Genomic DNA, 22,480 nt, shown 5'->3' with positions numbered 1-22,480 from the left:
TTTATGTTGCGGCTAATGGTGTATCTATGGTGTAGTGGTTATCACGTCCGCCTTACACGCGGAAGGTCCCAAGTTCGAGCCCTGGTAGATACAAAATTATTTTCTTTTGGCTAGTAATAGAAAGAAAAATTCGGAGTTTTCTACAAATTTTTAAAACATTCAAAAAGTGCTGCTTTCGGGTCCTCGGTAGTATAGTGGTGAGTATCCCCGCCTGTCACGCGGGAGACTGGGGTTCGATTCGCCGTCGGGGAGGCATGGCCAGAGAGGTATTGTGGTGTCAGCGATTCTGTTTCATCACTATATCAAAAGCGTCCGTTGGCAAAAAAGCACACGGTTTCGCCCCTTGGTTAAATTGCAATTCTATCTCCTAGACGATTTTCCTCCGTTTAAACTGCGGGTATTGGCGTATCTATGGTGTAGTGGTTATCACGTCCGCCTTACACGCGGAAGGTCCCAAGTTCGAGCCCTGGTAGATACAAAATTATTTTCTTTTGGCTAGTAATAGAAAGAAAAATTCGGAGTTTTCTACAAATTTTTAAAACATTCAAAAAGTGCGACTTTCGGGTCCTCGGTAGTATAGTGGTGAGTATCCCCGCCTGTCACGCGGGAGACTGGGGTTCGATTCGCCGCCGGGGAGGCATAGCTAGCTGCATTTAAAAAAATGGCCGACAGGCATTTTGGTGTCAGCGATTCTGTTTCATCACAATAACAAAAGCGTCCGTTTGCAAAAAAGCACACGGTTTCGCCCCTTGGTTAAATTGCAAACCTATCGCCTAGATGATTTTCCTAAGTTTATGTGGCGGCTTATGGTGTATCTATGGTGTAGTGGTTATCACGTCCGCCTTACACGCGGAAGGTCTTAAGTTCGAGCCCTGGTAGATACAAAATTATTTTCTTTTGGCTAGTAATAGAAAGAAAAATTCGGAGTTTTCTACAAATTTTTAAAACATTCAAAAATTGCTACTCTCGTGTCCTCGGTAGTATAGTGGTGAGTATCCCCGCCTGTCACGCGGCAGACCGGGGTTCGATTCCCAGCCGGGGAGGCATGGCCAGAGAGGTATTTTGGTGTCAGCGATTCTGTTTCATCACTTTAACAAAAGCGTCCGTTTGCAAAAAAGCACACGGTTTCGGGCCTTGGTTAAATTGCAAACCTATCGCCTAGATGATTTTCCTAAGTTTATGTGGCGGCTAATGGTGTATCTATGGTGTAGTGGTTATCACGTCCGCCTTACACGCGGAAAGTCCCAAGTTCGAGCCCTGGTAGATACAAAATTATTTTCTTTTGGCTAGTAATAGAAAGAAAAATTCGGAGTTTTCTAAAAATTTTTAAAACATTCAAAAAGTGCCACTTTCGGGTCCTCGGTAGTATAGTGGTGAGTATCCCCGCCTGTCACGCGGGAGACTGGGGTTCGATTCGCCGCCGGGGAGGCATGGCCAGAGAGGTATTGTGGTGTCAGCGATTCTGTTTCATCACTATATCAAAAGCGTCCGTTGGCAAAAAAGCACACGGTTTCGCCCCTTGGTTAAATTGCAATTTTATCTCCTAGACGATTTTCCTCCGTTTAAACTGCGGGTATTGGCGTATCTATGGTGTAGTGGTTATCACGTCCGCCTTACACGCGGAAGGTCCCAAGTTCGAGCCCTGGTAGATACAAAATTATTTTCTTTTGGCTAGTAATAGAAAGAAAAATTCGGAGTTTTCTACAAATTTTTAAAACATTCAAAAAGTGCGACTTTCGGGTCCTCGGTAGTATAGTGGTGAGTATCCCCGCCTGTCACGCGGGAGACTGGGGTTCGATTCGCCGCCGGGGAGGCATAGCTAGCTGCATTTAAAAAAATGGCCGACAGGCATTTTGGTGTCAGCGATTCTGTTTCATCACAATAACAAAAGCGTCCGTTTGCAAAAAAGCACACGGTTTCGCCCCTTGGTTAAATTGCAAACCTATCGCCTAGATGATTTTCCTAAGTTTATGTGGCGGCTTATGGTGTATCTATGGTGTAGTGGTTATCACGTCCGCCTTACACGCGGAAGGTCCTAAGTTTGAGCCCTGGTAGATACAAAATTATTTTCTTTTGGCTAGTAATAGAAAGAAAAATTCGGAGTTTTCTACAAATTTTTAAAACATTCAAAAAGTGTTACTTTCGGGTCCTCGGTAGTATAGTGGTGAGTATCCCCGCCTGTCACGCGGGAGACTGGGGTTTGATTCGCCGTCGGGGAGGCATGGCCAGAGAGGTATTTTGGTGTCAGCGATTCTGTTTCATCACTATATCAAAAGCGTCCGTTGGCAAAAAAGCACACGGTTTCGCCCCTTGGTTAAATTGCAATTCTATCTCCTAGACGATTTTCCTCCGTTTAAACGGCGGGTATTGGCGTATCTATGGTGTAGTGGTTATCACGTCCGCCTTACACGCGGAAGGTCCCAAGTTCGAGCCCTGGTAGATACAAAATTATTTTCTTTTGGCTAGTAATAGAAAGAAAAATTCGGAGTTTTCTACAAATTTTTAAAACATTCAAAAAGTGCGACTTTCGGGTCCTCGGTAGTATAGTGGTGAGTATCCCCGCCTGTCACGCGGGAGACTGGGGTTCGATTCGCCGCCGGGGAGGCATAGCTAGCTGCATTTAAAAAAATGGCCGACAGGCATTTTGGTGTCAGCGATTCTGTTTCATCACAATAACAAAAGCGTCCGTTTGCAAAAAAGCACACGGTTTCGCCCCTTGGTTAAATTGCAAACCTATCGCCTAGATGATTTTCCTAAGTTTATGTGGCGGCTTATGGTGTATCTATGGTGTAGTGGTTATCACGTCCGCCTTACACGCGGAAGGTCCTAAGTTCGAGCCCTGGTAGATACAAAATTATTTTCTTTTGGCTAGTAATAGAAAGAAAAATTCGGAGTTTTCTACAAATTTTTAAAACATTCAAAAAGTGTTACTTTCGGGTCCTCGGTAGTATAGTGGTGAGTATCCCCGCCTGTCACGCGGGAGACTGGGGTTTGATTCGCCGTCGGGGAGGCATGGCCAGAGAGGTATTTTGGTGTCAGCGATTCTGTTTCATCACTATATCAAAAGCGTCCGTTGGCAAAAAAGCACACGGTTTCGCCCCTTGGTTAAATTGCAATTCTATCTCCTAGACGATTTTCCTCCGTTTAAACTGCGGCTATTGGCGTATCTATGGTGTAGTGGTTATCACGTCCGCCTCACACGCGGAAGGTCACAAGTTCGAGCCCTGGTAGGTACAGAATTTTTTTCTTTTGGCTTGTAATAGAAAGAAAAATTCGGAGTTTTCTACAAATTTTTAAAACATTCAAAAATTGCTACTTTCTTGTCCTCGGTAGGGGATTCGCGTTTGGTTTTTTGGAGAGTGCGGTTCGTTTTTCTTTGCTCTCCTCGCCTGCTCGCTAAGCCTTAGTTTCGGTTATTTTTCTTACAATTTGTTTGCTTAATTTATAATTTACTAATCTGCGCAGTTTTTTTCGGTTTCCTTGCCCTCCTGGGTTTTCGTCTGAAATCCAGGATGGATATTTTTAAACGCTCTAACTTTTTAACCTGCGCTAACCAAGATATAACAGAAGATGATGTTATTACGGCGATCCACCTGGCTTTTGGGTTGGAGGCCATCTCGTCGGTTGTTCCAACTACAGGAGGTTTTTTTGTTACGTTCGTTACTGTCAAGGACGCCGAGGACTGCGTTTTGCAGGGAATTGATATTAATGAAGAAGTCTATGCCGTGTCGAATGTTGCTGTTAAGGTAGTGGTAGCCTCTTTTTTTGGTTTACCGGAATTTGTTGCTGACGAGGCTTTGATGGAGAAATTGCGTAGTATGGGCTGTGATTTAAAGGGAGAGATCGTATGGGCGAAGAATAAAAAGAATATTTACACGGGAGTTCGACGTGTGAAGGTGGCGTTACCGGAAGGGGTTTCGTCACTTCCCTATCGCATTAAACTTAAGGACATGATGGGGGTGGAGTCCTTTTACGAAGTCCAGCATGATCGCCAAGGCCGGGTCTGTAACGGGTGTTTGGCTTCCGATCACATATACAAGGACTGTCCTAAGTTTGTTTGTTTCGGTTGCGAGCAACAGGGCCACACCGTTCGTAATTGTCCTCAGCGGGCTGGTAATGATAATTCCGCTGATAAGTCAGAGGGCGTTGCGCCACAGGATACGGCTGACGTGGGTGTTAGTAAACCGGATGCTGCGATAATTCATCGTTCTTCTAAAGTTAAACAGAGCGGTAGGCCTAACAGCAAGCGTCATCATTCAACGGACGACGGTGACGTCATTTCGTTTCCGTATCGCCGAAAGAGTTCCTCTATTCTTAAGTCCTCCCGCCTGACCGGTAAGCTTGCCTCTACGCCCAATTTGCCTCCTGGTGACGACTCTGGAGGGCAGCAGTCTGATGGAGTTTTGGAAGATCACAACATGGCATAATTAATATGGCGTTACGTTTTTTATCGCTAAATGTTAATGGATTGCGTGATAAGACGAAAATGGAACATGTAATAGCTTTTATAAAGGACTATGATCTCGTTTTTTTACAAGAAACCCACTGGCTCCCGGAACATGTAGCTATTTTTAAAACGTATTTTAGAGGTAAAGTTTTTATTGACCTGGATTTAAATAATGGAGGTTTTTGCGGTGTTGCAACTTTAATACGGCCAGGAATAGACGTTTTACCCCGCCGGGTGGTACATAAAAATACGGGGCGTTTTTTATTGACCTCATTGGAAATAGATGATACCTGTATCGACTATATTAATGTTTACGCTCCAAATGACGCAGCCTCCAGTTCGACCTTTTTTAAAGAAATCGCCAATATTTGTAGTACGCTTCATCGGCCTTTTATTTTTGGCGATCTAAATGATGTCATGAACCCTTCAATGGACAGGCGCCCGGCAAATTTTCGCCGGGACCCGCATTATTCGTTACCAACCATGTCTGGCGAACTTTCATTGGTCGATGTTTGGCGTCACTACCATCCTTCGCAATTTGAATATTCGCGGGCTGGATTTGTTTTTGGGCGATATTTATTCTCCCGAATAGACTACTTTTTCGTTCGGCGGCCCGAACTAGCTCTTTTATCTCGTTGCACTTACATGGTTTCTCCTTTTTCTGATCATAAAGCCCTCATAGTGCAAATTGATCTGTCTGGTTCTCCGAGAGGGCCGGGAACTTGGGCTTTTAATTCCTCTTTGTTGGAGAATGATAACTTTCTCACTGGTTGTACTCGTATAGTGGAACGAAGCCAAACCTCACTTGACTACCGGGAAGATATTTTTCGGTGGTATGAAGATTTGAAAATATCTTTGCGTGATTACGCTATTTTTTACTCCAAACATTTGGCCTCGCATCGTCGCGCGCATAAAACCAAATTGCAAATAGAGATTAATGCTTACCTTGCTCGTCGGAATTTGTCAGTTGATGAAGAAACCAAACTTATTGCTTTGACGGAATACCTTTCTCAAGTTACCGCCCATGAGTTCGTTGGTGCCGCAGTTCGTGCGAAAGCCCAGCACCTTTTAGCCGACGAAAAACCTACTGCTTTTTTTCTGCGCCTCGAAAATTTTCGGCAGAGGAAAAAAACGATTCAGTCGCTTACATTGTCCAGTGGCGAGATCACCCGCGACGGTACCACTATTCGTCAGAATATTTTTGAATACTATGCGAGGCTCTATGCTAAGGCACCGGTAGATCCCGTAGCTGTCGGGATTTTTTCTTCCTTGGTACAGGGAAGAGTATCAGAGGACAAACGGCGGAGCCTGGACAATACCATTGTCTGGTCGGAGATTGTTACTGCCTTAAAATCAATGAAGCGGGGGAAAAGCCCTGGCCGCGATGGCTTCACAGTCGAGTTTTGGTCATTTCTCTTGCCTTTAGTCAAGGAAGGTTTTCTTCGGGTTTTGGCCACGATTGCTCGGGATGGTGTACTGCCCCGTACAATGACTGAGGGTCTGATTTTGCTTGTCCCTAAGTCCGGCGATCTCACTTTTTTGGCGTCTTGGCGTCCTATATCGCTGCTCAATGTAGACTATAAAATACTCGCAAAGGTCTTTGCTAATAGGCTGGCACCTCTTTTGCCGGATATAATTTATCCATGCCAGACGGGAGCGGTGAGAGGCCGGGACATATCGCAGACGCCTCGCTTCTTGCTGGATGCGTCTGACCTTGTATCGGCAACAAACGCACCAGGAGTTTTGTTAAAACTGGATTTGGAGAAGGCATTTGATCAAGTGGACTGGTCCTTTTTGTTTGAAGTGCTTCGCAGTATGGGCTTTGGTGCTTTTTTCCTCAAATGGATTCAAGCCTTTCTAGTCCACGCCAAGTCATGTGTCCGGGTCAATGGCTTTTTGACGGATTTTTTTCCACTGCGCCGTTCAGTTCGCCAGGGTTGCCCGCTTAGTCCCCTCCTCTATATCCTTTCGACAGAACCACTTTTCGCTGCGCTGTTGCGAAATCCGGCTATTCCACGGCTACCGATGTTTGGTACCGGCCACTTACCTTTGCTGTTTGCGCACATGGACGATAATACGATTCTAACCAGTTCAACTGATGGTATGGTCGAGGCTATTCATGAATACGAGCGGTATGGTCGAGCGTCCGGAGCCAAATTAAACGTAAAGAAATGTCAGGCGCAGTGGCTTGGGTCGTATCGCAATCGCCTTCCGATGGTGATCTCTGGGGTGTCCATAAGTGGCGACCCACTGAAGATTTTGGGGATTTATTTAACGAACGATGGTCAAGAATTGCTCCGTCTTAACTGGAACCCCCGAATGGACAAGTTCTCCGGCACTTTACGTTCGTGGAAACAACGTCGTCTTACGTTAACGGGTAAAATTGTCGTCATTAACGTGCTGGCGGCTTCCACGCTTTGGCATACTCTGAGCTCGGTAGATTTGCCATTGGCCTGGGCACAAAGATTTAAAACGGCGGTGATGGATTTTATTTGGGGTCCTGGCATGCGTCACGTGGATTACCAAACATTAATTCGTCCGAAATCTGAAGGGGGGTACGGCCTCGTCGATTTCCAGCTGAAAAACCTCGCGTTCCGTTTAAAAGAAATTAAAGGCTTTATCGGCGACTCCTCTGATTCCGCGATGAAGGACGTCTCACGGTTTTTCCGCGTCGGCGCAAGAGAGAGCTACTTTCGCGCGCGCGGGGCTCGTTCTCGTGAGAGATATAACGTATGAGGTCATCCCAGGTTACCTCCCTCATACCGTCATCTTGGACATGGTTTCATCGGTTCGACCGCGTTTACTGGACCGGTCAATAATTTCGCTCTATCATAAGATGTTGCGGCTCATTCCACCGGCCTGGGCTCATTTTGTGGACTCTTTGGATATTCTGATTCATGAGCCACCGGTTTCCGAATTGGTTCGGGTCATCAACTCTAAAGAAGAGGCTGTCGTTTTCAGCGAGCTCAAATCATCCGACTTTTACCGTTCTTTGGTAAAGCAAGCGTGTTCCATGGAGTCTCGAGGCGAGGAACGTTGGAGAGGTTTTTTCTCCGCGCCACTTAAGCAAGTGCATTGGGGAAAAGTGTCCTGCCCTCTAATGGCCACGCGGTACGCGGACATTAACTTTCGTCTCATCCACCAAGCATTTCCGGTCAAAGAACGGTTACTCCATGCTGGTCTTGTCGCGGACAATATGTGTTTATTTTGTAATTCTCGGGGCGAAACAGTCAGTCATCTTTTTGTAACGTGTCCCGTAGTTCAGGAGTGGTGGACCTGGCTTTTTATCACAATTTTAAAGCTCCCAGTTTCAATTTTCGGTTTTATATCTGAGCCTCGTGCCCAGTTTATCGTTTTTTCGATTGTTCCGTCCACCATTAAGCGACCTCCAATTTTCTGGTCAGTGGCGAAATTGCTTTCCGCGGTCCTTAAAGACGAAATATGGCGGAGTCGTAATTTGAAAAGTGTCGGGAAAATAACACGGGTTCCGGTGCTAACAAGTCGTATTAAAGCATGTGTTCGCAAAGAAACTATTAACCAATTGAAACTTTTAAAGCCGGATACCTCTCAGAATTGTACTGTGTTAAAAAATATTTTATTGGGACTTTTTAAGTGAATTTATTCAATGCTAATGTTATGACTGCTTGATTATTTGGTGTCAAAAGTTTTATTGTGTTTCGATTTTTCATTACTGCTTGAGTTTTGTTTTATTTAAAAGTTTTTTAAATGTAAATAATACTTTTGGTCTTAATAAAAAAAAAAAAAAAAAATCCCCGCCTGTCACGCGGGAGACCGGGGTTCGATTCCCCGCCGGGGAGGCATAGGTAGCTGCATTTTTAAAAGATGGCAGAGAGGCGTTTTGGTGTCAGCGATTCTGTTTCATCACGATAACAAAAGCGTCCGTTTGGAAAAAAAGTACACGGTTTCGGGCCTTGGTTAAATTGCAATTCTTTCTCCTAGACCATTTTCCTCCGTTTATAATCCGTCTATTGGCGTATCTATGGTGTAGTGGTTATCACGTCCGCCTCACACGCGGAAGGTCCCAAGTTCGAGCCCTGGTAGATACAGAATGGTTTTCTTTTGGCTTGTGTTAGAACGAAATATTCGGAGTTTTCTACAAATTTTTAAAAAATTCTAAAAGTGCTCCTTTCGGGTCCTCGGTAGTATAGTGGTGAGTATCCCCGCCTGTCACGCCGGAGACCGGGGTTCGATTCCCCGCCGGGGAGGCATAGCTAGCTGCATTTTTAAAAGATGGCAGAGAGGCATTTTGGTGTCAGCGATTCTGTTTCATCACGATAACAAAAGCGTCCGTTTGGAAAAAAAGTACACGGTTTCGGGCCTTGGTTAAATTGCAATTCTTTCTCCTAGACCATTTTCCTCCGTTTATAATCCGTCTATTGGCGTATCTATGGTGTAGTGGTTATCACGTCCGCCTCACACGCGGAAGGTCCCAAGTTCGAGCCCTGGTAGATACAGAATGGTTTTCTTTTGGCTTGTGTTAGAACGAAATATTCGGAGTTTTCTACAAATTTTTAAAAAATTCTAAAAGTGCTCCTTTCGGGTCCTCGGTAGTATAGTGGTGAGTATCCCCGCCTGTCACGCGGGAGACCGGGGTTCGATTCCCCGCCGGGGAGGCATAGCTAGCTGCATTTTTAAAAGATGGCAGAGAGGCATTTTGGTGTCAGCGATTCTGTTTCATCACGATAACAAAAGCGTCCGTTTGGAAAAAAAGTACACGGTTTCGGGCCTTGGTTAAATTGCAATTCTTTCTCCTAGACCATTTTCCTCCGTTTATAATCCGTCTATTGGCGTATCTATGGTGTAGTGGTTATCACGTCCGCCTCACACGCGGAAGGTCCCAAGTTCGAGCCCTGGTAGATACAGAATGGTTTTCTTTTGGCTTGTGTTAGAACGAAATATTCGGAGTTTTCTACAAATTTTTAAAAAATTCTAAAAGTGCTCCTTTCGGGTCCTCGGTAGTATAGTGGTGAGTATCCCCGCCTGTCACGCGGGAGAGGCATAGATAGCTGCATTTTTAAAAGATGGCAGAGAGGCATTTTGGTGTCAGCGATTCTGTTTCATCACGATAACAAAAGCGTCCGTTTGGAAAAAAAGTACACGGTTTCGGGCCTTGGTTAAATTGCAATTCTTTCTCCTAGACCATTTTCCTCCGTTTATAATCCGTCTATTGACGTATCTATGGTGTAGTGGTTATCACGTCCGCCTCACACGCGGAAGGTCCCAAGTTCGAGCCCTGGTAGATACAGAATGGTTTTCTTTTGGCTTGTGTTAGAACGAAATATTCGGAGTTTTCTACAAATTTTTAAAAAATTCTAAAAGTGCTCCTTTCGGGTCCTCGGTAGTATAGTGGTGAGTATCCCCGCCTGTCACGCGGGAGACCGGGGTTCGATTCCCCGCCGGGGAGGCATAGCTAGCTGCATTTTTAAAAGATGGCAGAGAGGCATTTTGGTGTCTATTTTTTTTTTATCACGATAACAAAAGCGTCCGTTTGGAAAAAAGTACACGGTTTCGGGCCTTAGTTAAATTGCAATTCTTTCTCCTAGACGATTTTCCTCCGTTTATAATCCGGCTATTGGCGTATCTATGATGTAGTGGTTATCACGTCCGCCTCACACGCGGAAGGTCCCAAGTTCGAGCCCTGGTAGATACAGAATGGTTTTCTTTTGGCTTGTGTTAGAACGAAATATTCGGAGTTTTCTACAAATTTTTAAAAAATTCTAAAAGTGCTCCTTTCGGGTCCTCGGTAGTATAGTGGTGAGTATCCCCGCCTGTCACGCCGGAGACCGGGGTTCGATTCCCCGCCGGGGAGGCATAGCTAGCTGCATTTTTAAAAGATGGCAGAGAGGCATTTTGGTGTCAGCGATTCTGTTTCATCACGATAACAAAAGCGTCCGTTTGGAAAAAAAGTACACGGTTTCGGGCCTTGGTTAAATTGCAATTCTTTCTCCTAGACCATTTTCCTCCGTTTATAATCCGTCTATTGGCGTATCTATGGTGTAGTGGTTATCACGTCCGCCTCACACGCGGAAGGTCCCAAGTTCGAGCCCTGGTAGATACAGAATGGTTTTCTTTTGGCTTGTGTTAGAACGAAATATTCGGAGTTTTCTACAAATTTTTAAAAAATTCTAAAAGTGCTCCTTTCGGGTCCTCGGTAGTATAGTGGTGAGTATCCCCGCCTGTCACGCGGGAGACCGGGGTTCGATTCCCCGCCGGGGAGGCATAGCTAGCTGCATTTTTAAAAGATGGCAGAGAGGCATTTTGGTGTCAGCGATTCTGTTTCATCACGATAACAAAAGCGTCCGTTTGGAAAAAAAGTACACGGTTTCGGGCCTTGGTTAAATTGCAATTCTTTCTCCTAGACCATTTTCCTCCGTTTATAATCCGTCTATTGGCGTATCTATGGTGTAGTGGTTATCACGTCCGCCTCACACGCGGAAGGTCCCAAGTTCGAGCCCTGGTAGATACAGAATGGTTTTCTTTTGGCTTGTGTTAGAACGAAATATTCGGAGTTTTCTACAAATTTTTAAAAAATTCTAAAAGTGCTCCTTTCGGGTCCTCGGTAGTATAGTGGTGAGTATCCCCGCCTGTCACGCGGGAGAGGCATAGCTAGCTGCATTTTTAAAAGATGGCAGAGAGGCATTTTGGTGTCAGCGATTCTGTTTCATCACGATAACAAAAGCGTCCGTTTGGAAAAAAAGTACACGGTTTCGGGCCTTGGTTAAATTGCAATTCTTTCTCCTAGACCATTTTCCTCCGTTTATAATCCGTCTATTGACGTATCTATGGTGTAGTGGTTATCACGTCCGCCTCACACGCGGAAGGTCCCAAGTTCGAGCCCTGGTAGATACAGAATGGTTTTCTTTTGGCTTGTGTTAGAACGAAATATTCGGAGTTTTCTACAAATTTTTAAAAAATTCTAAAAGTGCTCCTTTCGGGTCCTCGGTAGTATAGTGGTGAGTATCCCCGCCTGTCACGCGGGAGACCGGGGTTCGATTCCCCGCCGGGGAGGCATAGCTAGCTGCATTTTTAAAAGATGGCAGAGAGGCATTTTGGTGTCTATTTTTTTTTTATCACGATAACAAAAGCGTCCGTTTGGAAAAAAGTACACGGTTTCGGGCCTTAGTTAAATTGCAATTCTTTCTCCTAGACGATTTTCCTCCGTTTATAATCCGGCTATTGGCGTATCTATGATGTAGTGGTTATCACGTCCGCCTCACACGCGGAAGGTCCCAAGTTCGAGTCCTGGTAGATATCGAATGGTTTTCTTTTGGCTTGTGTTAGAACGAAATATTCGGAGTTTTCTAAAAATTTTTAAAAAATTCAAAAAGTGCTACTTTCGGGTCCTCGGTAGTATAGTGGTGAGTATCCCCGCCTGTCACGCGGGAGACCGGGGTTCGATTCCCCGCCGGGGAGGCATAGCTAGCTGCATTTTTAAAAGATGGCAGAGAGGCATTTTGGTGTCAGCGATTCTGTTTCATCACGATAACAAAAGCGTCCGTTTGGAAAAAAAGTACACGGTTTCGGGCCTTGGTTAAATTGCAATTCTTTCTCCTAGACGATTTTCCTCCGTGTATAATCCGGCTATTGGCGTATCTATGGTGTAGTGGTTATCACGTCCGCCTCACACGCGGAAGGTCCCAAGTTCGAGCCCTGGTAGATACAGAATGATTTTTTTTTGGCTTGTGTTAGAACGAAATATTCGGAGTTTGCTAAAAATTTTTAAAAAATTCAAAAAGTGCTACTTTCGGGTCCTCGGTAGTATAGTGGTGAGTATCCCCGCCTGTCACGCGGGAGACCGGGGTTCGATTCCCCGCCGGGGAGGCATAGCTAGCTGCATTTTTAAAAGATGGCAGAGAGGCATTTTGGTGTCAGCGATTCTGTTTCATCACGATAACAAAAGCGTCCGTTTGGAAAAAAAAAACACGGTTTCGGGCCTTGGTTAAATTGCAATTCTTTCTCCTAGACAATTTTCCTCCGTTTATAATCCGTCTATTGGCGTATCTATGGTGTAGTGGTTATCACGTCCGCCTCACACGCGGAAGGTCCCAAGTTCGAGCCGTGGTAGCTACAGAATGGTTTACTTTTGGCTTGTGTTAGAACGAAATATTCGGAGTTTTCTACAAATTTTTAAAAAATTCTAAAAGTGTTCCTTTCGGGTCCTCGGTAGTATAGTGGTGAGTATCCCCGCCTGTCACGCGGGAGACCGGGGTTCGATTCCCCGCCGGGGAGGCGTAACTAGCTGCATTTTTAAAAGATGACAGAGAGGCATTTTGGTGTCTGTTTTTTTTTTATCACGATAACAAAAGCGTCTGTTTGGAAAAAAAGTACACGGTTTCGGGCCTTAGTTAAATTGCAATTCTTTCTCCTAGACGATTTTCCTCCGTTTATAATCCGGCTATTGGCGTATCTATGGTGTAGTGGTTATCACGTCCGCCTCACACGCGGAAGGTCCCAAGTTCGAGCCCTGGTAGATACAGAATATTTTTCTTTTGGCTTGTGTTAGAAAGAAATATTCGGAGTTTTCTACAAATTTTTAAAAAATTCAAAAAATTGCTACTTTCCGGTCCTCGGTAGTATAGTGGTGAGTATCCCCGCCTGTCACGCGGGAGACCGGGGTTCGATTCCCCGCCGGGGAGGCAGAGCTAGCTGCATTTTTAAAAGATGGCAGAGAGGCATTTTGGTGTCAGCGATTCTGTTTCATCACGATAACAAAAGCGTCCGTTTGGAAAAAAAGTACACGGTTTCGGGCCTTGGTTAAATTGCAATTCTTTCTCCTAGACGATTTTCCTCCGTTTATAATCCGGCTGTTGGCGTATCTATGGTGTAGTGGTTATCACGTCCGCCTCACACGCGGAAGGTCCCAAGTTCGAGCCCTGGTAGATACACAATGGTTTTCTTTTGGCTTGTGTTAGAACGAAATATTCGGAGTTTTCTACAAATTTTTTAAAAATTCTAAAAGTGCTCCTTTCGGGTCCTTGGTAGTATAGTGGTGAGTATCCCCGCCTGTCACGCGGGAGACCGGGGTTCGATTCCCCGCCGGGGAGGCATAGCTAGCTGCATTTTTAAAAGATGGCAGAGAGGCATTTTGGTGTCAGCGATTCTGTTTCATCACGATAACAAAAGCGTCCGTTTGGAAAAAAAGTACACGGTTTCGGGCCTTGGTTAAATTGCAATTCTTTCTCCTAGACAATTTTCCTCCGTTTATAATCCGTCTATTGGCGTATCTATGGTGTAGTGGTTATCACGTCCGCCTCACACGCGGAAGGTCCCAAGTTCGAGCCGTGGTAGATACAGAATGGTTTTCTTTTGGCTTGTGTTAGAACGAAATATTCGGAGTTTTCTACAAATTTTTAAAAAATTCTAAAAGAGTTCCTTTCGGGTCCTCGGTAGTATAGTGGTGAGTATCCCCGCCTGTCACGCGGGAGACCGGGGTTCGATTCCCCGCCGGGGAGGCATAACTAGCTGCATTTTTAAAAGATGGCAGAGAGGCATTTTGGTGTCTGTTTTTTTTTTATCACGATAACAAAAGCGTCTGTTTGGAAAAAAAGTACACGGTTTCGGGCCTTAGTTAAATTGCAATTCTTTCTCCTAGACGATTTTCCTCCGTTTATAATCCGGCTATTGGCGTATCTATGATGTAGTGGTTATCACGTCCGCCTCACACGCGGAAGGTCCCAAGTTCGAGCCCTGGTAGATACCGAATGGTTTTCTTTTGGCTTGTGTTAGAACGAAATATTCGGAGTTTTCTAAAAATTTTTAAAAAATTCAAAAAGTGCTACTTTCGGGTCCTCGGTAGTATAGTGGTGAGTATCCCCGCCTGTCACGCGGGAGACCGGGGTTCGATTCCCCGCCGGGGAGGCATAGCTAGCTGCATTTTTAAAAGATGGCAGAGAGGCATTTTGGTGTCAGCGATTCTGTTTCATCACGATAACAAAAGCGTCCGTTTGGAAAAAAAGTACACGGTTTCGGGCCTTGGTTAAATTGCAATTCTTTCTCCTAGACGATTTTCCTCCGTTTATAATCCGGCTTTTGGCGTATCTATGGTGTAGTGGTTATCACGTCCGCCTCACACGCGGAAGGTCCCAAGTTCGAGCCCTGGTAGATACCGAATGGTTTTCTTTTGGCTTTTGTTTGAACGAAATATTCGGAGTTTTCTAAAAATTTTTAAAAAACTTTCGGGTTCTCGGTAGTATAGTGGTGAGTATCCCCGCCTGTCACGCGGGAGACCGGGGTTCAATTCCCCGCCGGGGAGGCATAGCTAGCTGCATTTTTAAAAGATGGCAGAGAGGCATTTTGGTGTCAGCGATTCTGTTTCATCACGATAACAAAAGCGTCCGTTTGGAAAAAAAGTACACGGTTTCGGGCCTTGGTTAAATTGCAATTCTTTCTCCTAGACGATTTTCCTCCGTTTATAATCCGGCTGTTGGCGTATCTATGGTGTAGTGGTTATCACGTCCGCCTCACACGCGGAAGGTCCCAAGTTCGAGCCCTGGTAGATACCGAATGGTTTTCTTTTGGCTTGTGTTAGAACGAAATATTCGGAGTTTTCTAAAAATTTTTAAAAAATTCAAAAAGTGCTACTTTCGGGTCCTCGGTAGTATAGTGGTGAGTATCCCCGCCTGTCACGCGGGAGACCGGGGTTCGATTCCCCGACGGGGAGGCATAGCTAGCTGCATTTTTAAAAGATGGCAGAGAGGCATTTTGGTGTCAGCGATTCTGTTTCATCACGATAACAAAAGCGTCCGTTTGGAAAAAAAAGTACACGGTTTCGGGCCTTGGTTAAATTGCAATTCTTTCTCCTAGACGATTTTCCTCCATTTATAATCCGGCTGTTGGCGTATCTATGGTGTAGTGGTTATCACGTCCGCCTCACACGCGGAAGGTGCCAAGTTCGAGCCCTGGTAGATACAGAATATTTTTCTTTTGGCTTGTGTTAGAAAGAAATATTCGGAGTTTTCTACAAATTTTTAAAAAATTCTAAAAATTGCTACTTTCCGGTCCTCGGTAGTATAGTGGTGAGTATCCCCGCCTGTCACGCGGGAGACCGGGGTGCGATTCCCCGCCGGGGAGGCAGAGCTAGCTGCATTTTTAAAAGATGGCAGAGAGGCATTTTGGTGTCAGCGATTCTGTTTCATCACGATAACAAAAGCGTCCGTTTGGAAAAAAAGTACACGGTTTCGGGCCTTGGTTAAATTGCAATTCTTTCTCCTAGACGATTTTCCTCCGTTTATAATCCGGCTATTGGCGTATCTATGGTGTAGTGGTTATCACGTCCGCCTCACACGCGGAAGGTCCCAAGTTCGAGCCCTGGTAGATACAGAATGATTTTTTTTTGGCTTGTGTTAGAACGAAATATTCGGAGTTTGCTAAAAATTTTTAAAAAATTCAAAAAGTGCTACTTTCGGGTCCTCGGTAGTATAGTGGTGAGTATCCCCGCCTGTCACGCGGGAGACCGGGGTTCGATTCCCCGCCGGGGAGGCATAGCTAGCTGCATTTTTAAAAGATGGCAGAGAGGCATTTTGGTGTCAGCGATTCTGTTTCATCACGATAACAAAAGCGTCCGTTTGGAAAAAAAAAACACGGTTTCGGGCCTTGGTTAAATTGCAATTCTTTCTCCTAGACAATTTTCCTCCGTTTATAATCCGTCTATTGGCGTATCTATGGTGTAGTGGTTATCACGTCCGCCTCACACGCGGAAGGTCCCAAGTTCGAGCCGTGGTAGCTACAGAATGGTTTTCTTTTGGCTTGTGTTAGAACGAAATATTCGGAGTTTTCTACAAATTTTTAAAAAATTCTAAAAGTGTTCCTTTCGGGTCCTCGGTAGTATAGTGGTGAGTATCCCCGCCTGTCACGCGGGAGACCGGGGTTCGATTCCCCGCCGGGGAGGCGTAACTAGCTGCATTTTTAAAAGATGACAGAGAGGCATTTTGGTGTCTGTTTTTTTTTTATCACGATAACAAAAGCGTCTGTTTGGAAAAAAAGTACACGGTTTCGGGCCTTAGTTAAATTGCAATTCTTTCTCCTAGACGATTTTCCTCCGTTTATAATCCGGCTATTGGCGTATCTATGGTGTAGTGGTTATCACGTCCGCCTCACACGCGGAAGGTCCCAAGTTCGAGCCCTGGTAGATACAGAATATTTTTCTTTTGGCTTGTGTTAGAAAGAAATATTCGGAGTTTTCTACAAATTTTTAAAAAATTCAAAAAGTGCTACTTTCGGGTCCTCGGTAGTATAGTGGTGAGTATCCCCGCCTGTCACGCGGGAGACCGGGGTTCGATTCCCCGACGGGGAGGCATAGCTAGCTGCATTTTTAAAAGATGGCAGAGAGGCATTTTGGTGTCAGCGATTCTGTTTCATCACGATAACAAAAGCGTCCGTTTGGAAAAAAAGTACACGGTTTCGGGCCTTGGTTAAATTGCAATTCTTTCTCCTAGACGATTTTCCTCCATTTATAATCCGGCTGTTGGCGTATCTATGGTGTAGTGGTTATCACGTCCGCCTCACACGCGGAAGGTGCCAAGTTCGAGCCCTGGTAGATACAGAATATTTTTCTTTTGGCTTGTGTTAGAAAGAAATATTCGGAGTTTTCTACAAATTTTTAAAAAATTCTAAAAATTGCTACTTTCCGGTCCTCGGTAGTATAGTGGTGAGTATCCCCGCCTGTCACGCGGGAGAACGGGGTGCGATTCCCCGCCGGGGAGGCAGAGCTAGCTGCATTTTTAAAAGATGGCAGAGAGGCATTTTGGTGTCAGCGATTCTGTTTCATCACGATAACAAAAGCGTCCGTTTGGAAAAAAAGTACACGGTTTCGGGCCTTGGTTAAATTGCAATTCTTTCTCCTAGACGATTTTCCTCCGTTTATAATCCGGCTATTGGCGTATCTATGGTGTAGTGGTTATCACGTCCGCCTCACACGCGGAAGGTCCCAAGTTCGAGCCCTGGTAGATACAGAATGATTTTCTTTTGGCTTGTGTTAGAACGAAATATTCGGAGTTTGCTAAAAATTTTTAAAAAATTCAAAAAGTGCTACTTTCGGGTCCTCGGTAGTATAGTGGTGAGTATCCCCGCCTGTCACGCGGGAGGCCGGGGTTCGATTCCCCGCCGGGGAGGCATAGCTAGCTGCATTTTTAAAAGATGGCAGAGAGGCATTTTGGTGTCAGCGATTCTGTTTCATCACGATAACAAAAGCGTCCGTTTGGAAAAAAAGTACACGGTTTCGGGCCTTGGTTAAATTGCAATTCTTTCTCCTAGACGATTTTCCTCCGTTTATAATCCGGCTTTTGGCGTATCTATGGTGTAGTGGTTATCACGTCCGCCTCACACGCGGAAGGTCCCAAGTTCGAGCCCTGGTAGATACCGAATGGTTTTCTTTTGGCTTTTGTTTGAACGAAATATTCGGAGTTTTCTAAAAATTTTTAAAAAACTTTCGGGTCCTCGGTAGTATAGTGGTGAGTATCCCCGCCTGTCACGCGGGAGACCGGGGTTCGATTCCCCGACGGGGAGGCATAGCTAGCTGCATTTTTAAAAGATGGCAGAGAGGCATTTTGGTGTCAGCGATTCTGTTTCATCACGATAACAAAAGCGTCCGTTTGGAAAAAAAAGTACACGGTTTCGGGCCTTGGTTAAATTGCAATTCTTTCTCCTAGACGATTTTCCTCCATTTATAATCCGGCTGTTGGCGTATCTATGGTGTAGTGGTTATCACGTCCGCCTCACACGCGGAAGGTGCCAAGTTCGAGCCCTGGTAGATACAGAATATTTTTCTTTTGGCTTGTGTTAGAAAGAAATATTCGGAGTTTTCTACAAATTTTTAAAAAATTCTAAAAATTGCTACTTTCCGGTCCTCGGTAGTATAGTGGTGAGTATCCCCGCCTGTCACGCGGGAGAACGGGGTGCGATTCCCCGCCGGGGAGGCAGAGCTAGCTGCATTTTTAAAAGATGGCAGAGAGGCATTTTGGTGTCAGCGATTCTGTTTCATCACGATAACAAAAGCGTCCGTTTGGAAAAAAAGTACACGGTTTCGGGCCTTGGTTAAATTGCAATTCTTTCTCCTAGACGATTTTCCTCCGTTTATAATCCGGCTATTGGCGTATCTATGGTGTAGTGGTTATCACGTCCGCCTCACACGCGGAAGGTCCCAAGTTCGAGCCCTGGTAGATACAGAATGATTTTCTTTTGGCTTGTGTTAGAACGAAATATTCGGAGTTTGCTAAAAATTTTTAAAAAATTCAAAAAGTGCTACTTTCGGGTCCTCGGTAGTATAGTGGTGAGTATCCCCGCCTGTCACGCGGGAGGCCGGGGTTCGATTCCCCGCCGGGGAGGCATAGCTAGCTGCATTTTTAAAAGATGGCAGAGAGGCATTTTGGTGTCAGCGATTCTGTTTCATCACGATAACAAAAGCGTCCGTTTGGAAAAAAAGTACACGGTTTCGGGCCTTGGTTAAATTGCAATTCTTTCTCCTAGACGATTTTCCTCCGTTTATAATCCGGCTTTTGGCGTATCTATGGTGTAGTGGTTATCACGTCCGCCTCACACGCGGAAGGTCCCAAGTTCGAGCCCTGGTAGATACCGAATGGTTTTCTTTTGGCTTTTGTTTGAACGAAATATTCGGAGTTTTCTAAAAATTTTTAAAAAACTTTCGGGTCCTCGGTAGTATAGTGGTGAGTATCCCCGCCTGTCACGCGGGAGGCCGGGGTTCGATTCCCCGCCGGGGAGGCATAGCTAGCTGCATTTTTAAAAGATGGCAGAGAGGCATTTTGGTGTCAGCGATTCTGTTTCATCACGATAACAAAAGCGTCCGTTTGGAAAAAAAGTACACGGTTTCGGGCCTTGGTTAAATTGCAATTCTTTCTCCTAGACGATTTTCCTCCGTTTATAATCCGGCTATTGGCGTATCTATGGTGTAGTGGTTATCACGTCCGCCTCACACGCGGAAGGTCCCAAGTTCGAGCCCTGGTAGATACAGAATGGTTTTCTTTTGGCTTGTGTTAGAACGAAATATTCGGAGTTTTCTAAAAATTTTTAAAAAATTCAAAAAGTGCTACTTTCGGGTCCTCGGTAGTATAGTGGTGAGTATCCCCGCCTGTCACGCGGGAGACCGGGGTTCGATTCCCCGACGGGGAGGCATAGCTAGCTGCATTTTTAAAAGATGGCAGAGAGGCATTTTGGTGTCAGCGATTCTGTTTCATCACGATAACAAAAGCGTCCGTTTGGAAAAAAAAGTACACGGTTTCGGGCCTTGGTTAAATTGCAATTCTTTCTCCTAGACGATTTTCCTCCGTTTATAATCCGGCTATTGGCGTATCTATGGTGTAGTGGTTATCACGTCCGCCTCACACGCGGAAGGTCCCAAGTTCGAGCCCTGGTAGATACAGAATGATTTTCTTTTGGCTTGTGTTAGAACGAAATATTCGGAGTTTGCTAAAAATTTTTAAAAAATTCAAAAAGTGCTACTTTCGGGTCCTCGGTAGTATAGTGGTGAGTATCCCCGCCTGTCACGCGGGAGGCCGGGGTTCGATTCCCCGCCGGGGAGGCATAGCTAGCTGCATTTTTAAAAGATGGCAGAGAGGCATTTTGGTGTCAGCGATTCTGTTTCATCACGATAACAAAAGCGTCCGTTTGGAAAAAAAGTACACGGTTTCGGGCCTTGGTTAAATTGCAATTCTTTCTCCTAGACGATTTTCCTCCGTTTATAATCCGGCTTTTGGCGTATCTATGGTGTAGTGGTTATCACGTCCGCCTCACACGCGGAAGGTCCCAAGTTCGAGCCCTGGTAGATACCGAATGGTTTTCTTTTGGCTTTTGTTTGAACGAAATATTCGGAGTTTTCTAAAAATTTTTAAAAAACTTTCGGGTCCTCGGTAGTATAGTGGTGAGTATCCCCGCCTGTCACGCGGGAGGCCGGGGTTCGATTCCCCGCCGGGGAGGCATAGCTAGCTGCATTTTTAAAAGATGGCAGAGAGGCATTTTGGTGTCAGCGATTCTGTTTCATCACGATAACAAAAGCGTCCGTTTGGAAAAAAAGTACACGGTTTCGGGCCTTGGTTAAATTGCAATTCTTTCTCCTAGACGATTTTCCTCCGTTTATAATCCGGCTATTGGCGTATCTATGGTGTAGTGGTTATCACGTCCGCCTCACACGCGGAAGGTCCCAAGTTCGAGCCCTGGTAGATACAGAATGGTTTTCTTTTGGCTTGTGTTAGAACGAAATATTCGGAGTTTTCTAAAAATTTTTAAAAAATTCAAAAAGTGCTACTTTCGGGTCCTCGGTAGTATAGTGGTGAGTATCCCCGCCTGTCACGCGGGAGACCGGGGTTCGATTCCCCGACGGGGAGGCATAGCTAGCTGCATTTTTAAAAGATGGCAGAGAGGCATTTTGGTGTCAGCGATTCTGTTTCATCACGATAACAAAAGCGTCCGTTTGGAAAAAAAAGTACACGGTTTCGGGCCTTGGTTAAATTGCAATTCTTTCTCCTAGACGATTTTCCTTCGTTTATAATCCGGCTATTGGCGTATCTATGGTGTAGTGGTTATCACGTCCGCCTCACACGCGGAAGGTCCCAAGTTCGAGCCCTGGTAGATACAGAATGATTTTCTTTTGGCTTGTGTTAGAACGAAATATTCGGAGTTTGCTAAAAATTTTTAAAAAATTCAAAAAGTGCTACTTTCGGGTCCTCGGTAGTATAGTGGTGAGTATCCCCGCCTGTCACTCGGGAGACCGGGGTTCGATTCCCCGCCGGGGAGGCATAGCTAGCTGCATTTTTAAAAGATGGCAGAGAGGCATTTTGGTGTCAGCGATTCTGTTTCATCACGATAACAAAAGCGTCCGTTTGGAAAAAAAAAACACGGTTTCGGGCCTTGGTTAAATTGCAATTCTTTCTCCTAGACAATTTTCCTCCGTTTATAATCCGTCTATTGGCGTATCTATGGTGTAGTGGTTATCACGTCCGCCTCACACGCGGAAGGTCCCAAGTTCGAGCCGTGGTAGCTACAGAATGGTTTTCTTTTGGCTTGTGTTAGAACGAAATATTCGGAGTTTTCTACAAATTTTTTAAAAATTCTAAAAGTGTTCCTTTCGGGTCCTCGGTAGTATAGTGGTGAGTATCCCCGCCTGTCACGCGGGAGACCGGGGTTCGATTCCCCGCCGGGGAGGCGTAACTAGCTGCATTTTTAAAAGATGACAGAGAGGCATTTTGGTGTCTGTTTTTTTTTTATCACGATAACAAAAGCGTCTGTTTGGAAAAAAAGTACACGGTTTCGGGCCTTAGTTAAATTGCAATTCTTTCTCCTAGACGATTTTCCTCCGTTTATAATCCGGCTATTGGCGTATCTATGGTGTAGTGGTTATCACGTCCGCCTCACACGCGGAAGATCCCAAGTTCGAGCCCTGGTAGATACAGAATATTTTTCTTTTGGCTTGTGTTAGAAAGAAATATTCGGAGTTTTCTACAAATTTTTAAAAAATTCAAAAAATTGCTACTTTCCGGTCCTCGGTAGTATAGTGGTGAGTATCCCCGCCTGTCACGCGGGAGACCGGGGTTCGATTCCCCGCCGGGGAGGCAGAGCTAGCTGCATTTTTAAAAGATGGCAGAGAGGCATTTTGGTGTCAGCGATTCTGTTTCATCACGATAACAAAAGCGTCCGTTTGGAAAAAAAGTACACGGTTTCGGGCCTTGGTTAAATTGCAATTCTTTCTCCTAGACGATTTTCCTCCGTTTATAATCCGGCTGTTGGCGTATCTATGGTGTAGTGGTTATCACGTCCGCCTCACACGCGGAAGGTCCCAAGTTCGAGCCCTGGTAGATACACAATGGTTTTCTTTTGGCTTGTGTTAGAACGAAATATTCGGAGTTTTCTACAAATTTTTTAAAAATTCTAAAAGTGCTCCTTTCGGGTCCTCGGTAGTATAGTGGTGAGTATCCCCGCCTGTCACGCGGGAGACCGGGGTTCGATTCCCCGCCGGGGAGGCATAACTAGCTGCATTTTTAAAAGATGGCAGAGAGGCATTTTGGT

The 22,480-nt window shown here is 45.2% G+C and overlaps 39 non-coding genes across 39 annotated transcripts; all 39 read left to right on the top strand.

Moving 5' to 3' along the window:
- Positions 1-20: 20 nt before the first annotated feature.
- On the top strand, positions 21-93 carry TRNAV-UAC (transfer RNA valine (anticodon UAC)). The gene has a single exon. It is a non-coding gene; the product is annotated as a tRNA-Val (tRNA).
- A 312-nt stretch (positions 94-405) lies between these two features.
- Positions 406-478, top strand: TRNAV-UAC (transfer RNA valine (anticodon UAC)). The gene has a single exon. It is a non-coding gene; the product is annotated as a tRNA-Val (tRNA).
- Positions 479-1,196: 718 nt separating this feature from the next.
- Positions 1,197-1,269, top strand: TRNAV-UAC (transfer RNA valine (anticodon UAC)). Its single transcript has one exon. It is a non-coding gene; the product is annotated as a tRNA-Val (tRNA).
- Positions 1,270-1,581: 312 nt separating this feature from the next.
- TRNAV-UAC (transfer RNA valine (anticodon UAC)) lies at positions 1,582-1,654 on the top strand. The gene has a single exon. It is a non-coding gene; the product is annotated as a tRNA-Val (tRNA).
- Positions 1,655-2,372: 718 nt separating this feature from the next.
- TRNAV-UAC (transfer RNA valine (anticodon UAC)) lies at positions 2,373-2,445 on the top strand. Its single transcript has one exon. It is a non-coding gene; the product is annotated as a tRNA-Val (tRNA).
- Positions 2,446-2,778: 333 nt separating this feature from the next.
- On the top strand, positions 2,779-2,851 carry TRNAV-UAC (transfer RNA valine (anticodon UAC)). The gene has a single exon. It is a non-coding gene; the product is annotated as a tRNA-Val (tRNA).
- A 5,590-nt stretch (positions 2,852-8,441) lies between these two features.
- On the top strand, positions 8,442-8,514 carry TRNAV-CAC (transfer RNA valine (anticodon CAC)). The gene has a single exon. It is a non-coding gene; the product is annotated as a tRNA-Val (tRNA).
- Positions 8,515-8,849: 335 nt separating this feature from the next.
- TRNAV-CAC (transfer RNA valine (anticodon CAC)) lies at positions 8,850-8,922 on the top strand. Its single transcript has one exon. It is a non-coding gene; the product is annotated as a tRNA-Val (tRNA).
- A 335-nt stretch (positions 8,923-9,257) lies between these two features.
- TRNAV-CAC (transfer RNA valine (anticodon CAC)) lies at positions 9,258-9,330 on the top strand. The gene has a single exon. It is a non-coding gene; the product is annotated as a tRNA-Val (tRNA).
- A 310-nt stretch (positions 9,331-9,640) lies between these two features.
- TRNAV-CAC (transfer RNA valine (anticodon CAC)) lies at positions 9,641-9,713 on the top strand. Its single transcript has one exon. It is a non-coding gene; the product is annotated as a tRNA-Val (tRNA).
- Positions 9,714-10,453: 740 nt separating this feature from the next.
- Positions 10,454-10,526, top strand: TRNAV-CAC (transfer RNA valine (anticodon CAC)). The gene has a single exon. It is a non-coding gene; the product is annotated as a tRNA-Val (tRNA).
- Positions 10,527-10,861: 335 nt separating this feature from the next.
- On the top strand, positions 10,862-10,934 carry TRNAV-CAC (transfer RNA valine (anticodon CAC)). The gene has a single exon. It is a non-coding gene; the product is annotated as a tRNA-Val (tRNA).
- Positions 10,935-11,244: 310 nt separating this feature from the next.
- TRNAV-CAC (transfer RNA valine (anticodon CAC)) lies at positions 11,245-11,317 on the top strand. The gene has a single exon. It is a non-coding gene; the product is annotated as a tRNA-Val (tRNA).
- A 740-nt stretch (positions 11,318-12,057) lies between these two features.
- On the top strand, positions 12,058-12,130 carry TRNAV-CAC (transfer RNA valine (anticodon CAC)). Its single transcript has one exon. It is a non-coding gene; the product is annotated as a tRNA-Val (tRNA).
- A 741-nt stretch (positions 12,131-12,871) lies between these two features.
- On the top strand, positions 12,872-12,944 carry TRNAV-CAC (transfer RNA valine (anticodon CAC)). Its single transcript has one exon. It is a non-coding gene; the product is annotated as a tRNA-Val (tRNA).
- A 336-nt stretch (positions 12,945-13,280) lies between these two features.
- On the top strand, positions 13,281-13,353 carry TRNAV-CAC (transfer RNA valine (anticodon CAC)). Its single transcript has one exon. It is a non-coding gene; the product is annotated as a tRNA-Val (tRNA).
- Positions 13,354-14,502: 1,149 nt separating this feature from the next.
- TRNAV-CAC (transfer RNA valine (anticodon CAC)) lies at positions 14,503-14,575 on the top strand. The gene has a single exon. It is a non-coding gene; the product is annotated as a tRNA-Val (tRNA).
- A 321-nt stretch (positions 14,576-14,896) lies between these two features.
- On the top strand, positions 14,897-14,969 carry TRNAV-CAC (transfer RNA valine (anticodon CAC)). Its single transcript has one exon. It is a non-coding gene; the product is annotated as a tRNA-Val (tRNA).
- Positions 14,970-15,305: 336 nt separating this feature from the next.
- Positions 15,306-15,378, top strand: TRNAV-CAC (transfer RNA valine (anticodon CAC)). The gene has a single exon. It is a non-coding gene; the product is annotated as a tRNA-Val (tRNA).
- Positions 15,379-15,714: 336 nt separating this feature from the next.
- Positions 15,715-15,787, top strand: TRNAV-CAC (transfer RNA valine (anticodon CAC)). The gene has a single exon. It is a non-coding gene; the product is annotated as a tRNA-Val (tRNA).
- A 741-nt stretch (positions 15,788-16,528) lies between these two features.
- On the top strand, positions 16,529-16,601 carry TRNAV-CAC (transfer RNA valine (anticodon CAC)). The gene has a single exon. It is a non-coding gene; the product is annotated as a tRNA-Val (tRNA).
- A 335-nt stretch (positions 16,602-16,936) lies between these two features.
- On the top strand, positions 16,937-17,009 carry TRNAV-CAC (transfer RNA valine (anticodon CAC)). The gene has a single exon. It is a non-coding gene; the product is annotated as a tRNA-Val (tRNA).
- Positions 17,010-17,345: 336 nt separating this feature from the next.
- On the top strand, positions 17,346-17,418 carry TRNAV-CAC (transfer RNA valine (anticodon CAC)). Its single transcript has one exon. It is a non-coding gene; the product is annotated as a tRNA-Val (tRNA).
- Positions 17,419-17,505: 87 nt separating this feature from the next.
- Positions 17,506-17,577, top strand: TRNAD-GUC (transfer RNA aspartic acid (anticodon GUC)). Its single transcript has one exon. It is a non-coding gene; the product is annotated as a tRNA-Asp (tRNA).
- A 176-nt stretch (positions 17,578-17,753) lies between these two features.
- TRNAV-CAC (transfer RNA valine (anticodon CAC)) lies at positions 17,754-17,826 on the top strand. The gene has a single exon. It is a non-coding gene; the product is annotated as a tRNA-Val (tRNA).
- Positions 17,827-18,148: 322 nt separating this feature from the next.
- On the top strand, positions 18,149-18,221 carry TRNAV-CAC (transfer RNA valine (anticodon CAC)). Its single transcript has one exon. It is a non-coding gene; the product is annotated as a tRNA-Val (tRNA).
- Positions 18,222-18,557: 336 nt separating this feature from the next.
- TRNAV-CAC (transfer RNA valine (anticodon CAC)) lies at positions 18,558-18,630 on the top strand. Its single transcript has one exon. It is a non-coding gene; the product is annotated as a tRNA-Val (tRNA).
- An 87-nt stretch (positions 18,631-18,717) lies between these two features.
- On the top strand, positions 18,718-18,789 carry TRNAD-GUC (transfer RNA aspartic acid (anticodon GUC)). Its single transcript has one exon. It is a non-coding gene; the product is annotated as a tRNA-Asp (tRNA).
- Positions 18,790-18,965: 176 nt separating this feature from the next.
- Positions 18,966-19,038, top strand: TRNAV-CAC (transfer RNA valine (anticodon CAC)). Its single transcript has one exon. It is a non-coding gene; the product is annotated as a tRNA-Val (tRNA).
- A 73-nt stretch (positions 19,039-19,111) lies between these two features.
- On the top strand, positions 19,112-19,183 carry TRNAD-GUC (transfer RNA aspartic acid (anticodon GUC)). The gene has a single exon. It is a non-coding gene; the product is annotated as a tRNA-Asp (tRNA).
- Positions 19,184-19,359: 176 nt separating this feature from the next.
- Positions 19,360-19,432, top strand: TRNAV-CAC (transfer RNA valine (anticodon CAC)). Its single transcript has one exon. It is a non-coding gene; the product is annotated as a tRNA-Val (tRNA).
- Positions 19,433-19,768: 336 nt separating this feature from the next.
- On the top strand, positions 19,769-19,841 carry TRNAV-CAC (transfer RNA valine (anticodon CAC)). Its single transcript has one exon. It is a non-coding gene; the product is annotated as a tRNA-Val (tRNA).
- An 87-nt stretch (positions 19,842-19,928) lies between these two features.
- On the top strand, positions 19,929-20,000 carry TRNAD-GUC (transfer RNA aspartic acid (anticodon GUC)). The gene has a single exon. It is a non-coding gene; the product is annotated as a tRNA-Asp (tRNA).
- Positions 20,001-20,176: 176 nt separating this feature from the next.
- Positions 20,177-20,249, top strand: TRNAV-CAC (transfer RNA valine (anticodon CAC)). Its single transcript has one exon. It is a non-coding gene; the product is annotated as a tRNA-Val (tRNA).
- Positions 20,250-20,322: 73 nt separating this feature from the next.
- TRNAD-GUC (transfer RNA aspartic acid (anticodon GUC)) lies at positions 20,323-20,394 on the top strand. Its single transcript has one exon. It is a non-coding gene; the product is annotated as a tRNA-Asp (tRNA).
- Positions 20,395-20,570: 176 nt separating this feature from the next.
- On the top strand, positions 20,571-20,643 carry TRNAV-CAC (transfer RNA valine (anticodon CAC)). Its single transcript has one exon. It is a non-coding gene; the product is annotated as a tRNA-Val (tRNA).
- A 336-nt stretch (positions 20,644-20,979) lies between these two features.
- On the top strand, positions 20,980-21,052 carry TRNAV-CAC (transfer RNA valine (anticodon CAC)). Its single transcript has one exon. It is a non-coding gene; the product is annotated as a tRNA-Val (tRNA).
- A 741-nt stretch (positions 21,053-21,793) lies between these two features.
- Positions 21,794-21,866, top strand: TRNAV-CAC (transfer RNA valine (anticodon CAC)). The gene has a single exon. It is a non-coding gene; the product is annotated as a tRNA-Val (tRNA).
- Positions 21,867-22,202: 336 nt separating this feature from the next.
- TRNAV-CAC (transfer RNA valine (anticodon CAC)) lies at positions 22,203-22,275 on the top strand. Its single transcript has one exon. It is a non-coding gene; the product is annotated as a tRNA-Val (tRNA).
- Positions 22,276-22,480: the final 205 nt, after the last annotated feature.

Source organism: Leiobunum rupestre, chromosome 6 (genome assembly GCF_980474605.1).
Source record: "Leiobunum rupestre chromosome 6, qqLeiRupe1.1.hap1, whole genome shotgun sequence".
In the NCBI taxonomy this organism is placed as follows: domain Eukaryota; kingdom Metazoa; phylum Arthropoda; class Arachnida; order Opiliones; family Sclerosomatidae; genus Leiobunum; species Leiobunum rupestre.
The sequence above is the reverse complement of the archived record's forward strand: the minus strand, read 5'-3'. Positions and strand labels throughout refer to the sequence as shown.